The sequence below is a fragment of the Durio zibethinus genome, chromosome 21 (genome assembly GCF_047325235.1).
Source record: "Durio zibethinus cultivar Kanyao isolate XHJ-2024 chromosome 21, ASM4732523v1, whole genome shotgun sequence".
NCBI lineage: Eukaryota > Viridiplantae > Streptophyta > Magnoliopsida > Malvales > Malvaceae > Durio > Durio zibethinus.
The window spans coordinates 13,147,416-13,152,724 of NC_143182.1; the positions used below are offsets into that span (position 1 = coordinate 13,147,416).

A 5,309-nucleotide genomic window follows, 5' to 3' on the forward strand; every position below is an offset into this window, starting at 1 on the left:
TGTACTACCACTACTGACAGTAATGCTAAAGACAATGGACCAATTGTAAAAGAGCAATATTCTCAACTGTCTGCCAGTTACCTATTCTTCCTTTCTTCTAGAATCTATTCTATTAAGCTTCTTTGTACTATTTTTGTGATCAGCTCCCTCACGTGCCTAATTTTCTGGTGAATCAGCTCTCATCATTGTCTTGGCATTATGCGCAGCAGTTAAATTCATGACAGCAACAACCTTCATAAGTGGAGCTCTACAAGGAGATAGAGGCAACGTCTTGAAATTACGAAGAACTTCGTTTGATGCAGCCAACGTAGCTGACATAGAAAATCAAGTAAAATGCAATTTCAAGGAAAGTTTAGTGGAACAATATGTGTTCCCACATAAATATATATCCAGAATGCGACTATTAGCAGCGAGCATTTTCAAGCTTTTACACTAAAGTCAAACCAAAATAATGAAATGAAAGTAGCGAAAGGGTTTAAATAAATAATTTTTACCTCCAACTAAGAATACATGATGAATTGCAATTATAGTAAAATTTTTCTTAATTAATATTGGACTTATTCATCAAATAAATAATTTTTACCTCCAACAAAGAATACATGATGAATCGCAATTATGGTAAAGTTTTTCTTAATTAATATTTGACTTATTCAACAAGTAATCACTTGCATAAAACAGTTAGCTTAGGAGGCTAGGATTTGAATTGGTTTTGTGTATTTTGATTTTTTTAATGTAATAAATAATTTTTAAATTATAATAAAATATTTAATATAGTATCTAAATTTCAAAATTTTTAATTTAATTTTTGAACTATTAATTTATTTAATAATGTGGTATTTAAAAAATTATTTGTTTGTAGATATTGTCATTTAAAACTAATATTATGGGTGAATGGTATATTAATTAATAAATTTATAATTTAAATATCATATTAAAAAATTTTTAAGTTTAAGTCTCATGTTAAATATTTTATTTTAATTTAAGAACCATTCATGATAAAATAATGAATTTAACTTATATTAGCAAGACTTAAATTAGTAAATTGATATAATAATAAGATGACTCAATTTTTTATAAATTATAAATTATATTAGATGGAAGAAATCTTAAGTTTTAAATTAAAGAAGAAACTAATTGCATAAATTTGTACAGTTTTTTTTCTATAGCAAGTATGAAATTTCCAAATTAATTCCATTCATAGCCATGCATAAGTAAGGAAGTCGTTGGATTATCGTTTAGACGAAAGCGAAAGCCAGAATAAATAAACGTTTTAATTGTGGGTATAATTTTTGTTTTTCTTTATTGTTCAGTCTATTTCAGCCGCCATTAGTTTAAGAAAGTTAACGGTGTATCATGCGTACAAGCCGTGTTCTAATTACGTAATTGGAAAATAAAGTAGAAATCTCTCAATTGAAATTGGAATAGTAGAAGCAGGTTAAAACTTAAAAAATGGAAAGACGATTATTATTATTTGATGCAGCGGAGTTTAATTAAATAATTTAGGAATGAAATTTATTAATTTATACTAGGTTAATTTGTTCATAAATATAATATTAATATTTAATATCGAATTTGTATACAACAAGAAAGACAAATAATAAGAATAAAAATTATAAATTATAAACTTAATAATTTTAAATAAAATATGATAAGATGATATGATATGAAAAATATATATAAAATATAGTTTAAAATTTTTTTTAAAAATTATGTATAAATTAACTAAAAATCAATATATATTTTACGTTTGATATATAGTATAAATTAAGACATAAATTTAATATTTTACGCATATTTATACCTAATTATCAAGTTTAAGCTTGACCAGTTGTATATTAAAATATTTGGTCACCCACGTGATTTCCTTTGCAATGGAATGGTTGTAAGTTGTGACCTTTTTCTCTTTCAGTCAGCCATTCTTCAGTCTTTTAGTCCACTTACTCGAGCCTTACGCGTCGATTCCTTTGGCCCACGTCTATTACCGTGTCCTTCCTTGGCTCAGACCGATACTTATAGGGAAGAATTTTGTCTTCCTTGCCATCCATATATCGCAAAAACGCCCCCATGAAATCTCCGACCAGGCATCATATTCTTCTCTTCTTCTTCTTTATCAATTATCTTAGATTCACAAATGCCAAAAATATCTTCCTTAATTGTGGTTCCCCTAGTAACTCGATTGGCCTTGATGGCCATGAATGGACCAGTGACTCTAGCACTGGTTCAAAATTTATTGCATCAGAGCAATCAAATGACACATCTATTGTCTCAAAACCCATTTCCTTACAGCCCTCTATTGATCCAATTCCCTATATGACTGCTCGAATTTTTCGGTCTCCATTCACTTACTCTTTTCCGGTTAGTCCAGGCCAAAAATTTGTGCGCTTATATTTTAATCCTAGTTCTTACCAAGGTTTTCAAATGTCTACAGCTTCCTTCACTGTTACTGCTGGGTCATTCACTCTTCTTAGCCACTTTAGTCCTTCTCTGGCTGCTGATTCTTTAGGATTGAAAACTCTGGTGAAAGAATTCTGTTTAAACATAGAAGAAAGCCAGGTTTTAGATTTAACGTTTACTCCTTCTTCGACTCCTTTGGGTGCTTATGCTTTCATAAATGGGATTGCGATTGTCTCTATGCCCACTAATCTTTATTACACAGGCTCAAGACCTAGACGCATACATGGTTCTGGCTTGCGAAATCGTTTTGCTGTTGAAAACAATACAGCCCTTGAAATGATTCTCAGGCTAAACGTTGGTGGGAGTTCTATTTCACCAGCAAATGACTCAGGTTTGTATCGGGAATGGTTAGAGGACCAGGCCTATTTTCGAGGTTCAGGTGATTGGCTTCTCAATACAACTATTAGAATCAAATACTTCAAAATTGCACCTTACGTAGCACCTGCAGAGGTCTATCAAACAGCCCGGTCTACAAAAAGATGGAAGAGTCTTTTCTGGAATTTGAGAGTTGATTCAGGGTTTACATACCTGGTAAGACTTCACTTATGTGAGCTTCAGCCAGAGGTGACAAAGCGTGGAAGCAGGAAGGTCCTTGTTAGAATTGGAAATGGAAAGACTGAGGCTAAGGCAGATGAGATCACTTGGGGTGGGGGCACAGGAATTGCTGTATACAGAGACTATGTTGTCAAGATGCCAAATGAAGGAAATGCTGGTAAGACTGATCTTGTCATAACTTTGGGAAACAACACCAAGTTACGAGCTCTAAACTCTGATCCTGTCCTAAATGGTTTGGAAGTGTTCAAACTCAGTGACTTTCAAGGCAATCTCGCTGGACCAAATCCTGTTTCCAAGATTCCACCAATCCCAAGTCCACGAGCCAACAAGCCTCAGGACAGAAAATTGGCATTCATCATTGGTGGGGCGACGCTGGCTGCTTTCACTGTAATCTTGCCAATTGGTCTCACTATTTTCTGTCTTTTGAGGAGAGGGAAGAGCAACGCGAAGGACAAGTCAGTGGTAACGAGTGAACTTTGCAGACGTTTCACATTTGAAGAGCTCCAAAATGCCACCAACAGCTTTGACAGAGCTCTAGTTATTGGCAGTGGTGGTTTTGGTAGAGTTTTCAAAGGTTGCATAGACGGTGAAATTCCAGTTGCTATAAAGGCCCTGAAGCCAACGTCAACTCAAGGTTCCAAGGAGTTTGAGGCAGAGATTAAAATGCTATCCGATCTCCGGCACCCGCATCTTGTGTCGCTGATAGGTTTCTGTGATGAAGGGGTCAAGATCCTTGTTTACGACTACATGCCACGGGGAACCCTCCGGGATCATCTCTACAGCACAGAGGGTCCTCCATTATCATGGATACAAAGGCTTGAAATCTGCATTGGTGTTGCCCGTGGCCTAAAATACCTCCATGACGAAAACCCCACCATCATCCACAGGGATATCAAGCCAAGCAACATTCTCTTAGACGAGAACTGGGTTGCCAAGGTCTCAGATTTTGGTCTATCCAGATTTGGCCCAACGAGCTTATCGCGCAGCCATGTCACAACTGGTGTTAAGGGTACCTTTGGATATTTGGACCCTGATTATTTTCAAACTTACCGCCTATCAGTGAAATCCGATGTGTATAGCTTTGGGGTAGTTTTATTTGAGATGTTATGTGCTCGACCAGCAGTGGATTCGAGGCTAGATGATGAACAGCAAAGCCTGGCAGAGTGGGTTCGACAACGCATTAAAGCTTGCAAGCTTAAACAGATTATTGATCCCAATCTAAAAGGTCAGATTGCTCCAGGCTGCTTGAAAGCGTATGTGAGTATTGCTTTAAAGTGCCTTAACGATGATAGGCATAAACGGCCTACAATGGCTGCTGTGTTAAGTAAACTTAAGAATGCTTTAAAGTTACAAGAGTGCACTGATGCTGCTTTGAATGATGAAGAAATCATTAACAACAATGACATGGAGATTGTTTTAAGACCAAGCAACAATTCCAAGGTGGTGCATTCTTGTCCAACATTTTGGAACAAAAGAATTTCTCACAAGGAATTATTCAGGTTTCTCAGTGACAAGGCAGGATTGAAATGGGGTAGACCACCTGCCCTGTGTCGTCTCCAGGCCTCGTATTGTACTGTTCCATCTTATGGTGCCTTGCCACGCGATGGTCAAAAGAGCAACTCGAGTGATTGTGGGGTGTATGGGACATCAGGGAGGGTTATGGTTCCAATTTTATGGGACGATGATGATATTTTCAATTTATGAGTAAATAAGAAGTAGATTTTATTTCGTTCACTATAGTTTTGTATTCCCCTGCAACTTTAAGTGAAGTTGTTTCAACCTTAAGCTCGTACAAGGGCGGGCGAGTAAAGTGTGGAATATGTGGAACTGAATATTAGGAGTAAATTAAATACTTTGCCTTCTTTTCCAAAGTTGTTGCAAATTGCAATATAAAAACATCAATAATTGTCCTTTAAAGATATAGGGAATCAAAGCTACCAAACCCTTTACGTAAAATAATGCTGTTCTTCACATAAAGAAAACAATTTAATCCTTCTGATAACGCCCTGTCAGATGACTTTAACAGCATGTCAACATCTATATCAAATGGTTTGGACACTACTCCCCCGCAAGGGTTATATATATGGTTAACCCATGGGCTTATTTGTCAAGGATGATGATAGAAGTCTCATCGGAATGTTTGGGCATCAACATCTCTAGAATTTTGAGCGCAATGGCCGTAGGCCTGCTGGTAGAGGCTATCTGATTTTTGGTAAGAAAACCAATTATTAGGGTCTCCATCCATATTTAATGGTTTCCTCCTTGTGGCATATTCACATTGATATATTCATCCATGATCC

General features: G+C 36.0%; 1 pseudogene across 1 annotated transcript; it reads left to right on the forward strand.

The window, feature by feature from the left end:
- The first annotated feature begins 1,955 nt into the window (after positions 1–1,955).
- On the forward strand, positions 1,956–4,743 carry LOC111305677 (receptor-like protein kinase FERONIA pseudogene; annotated as a pseudogene). The gene has a single exon (XR_016331442.1). The product of XR_016331442.1 is annotated as a receptor-like protein kinase FERONIA pseudogene (transcript).
- The last annotated feature ends 566 nt before the right edge of the window (positions 4,744–5,309 follow it).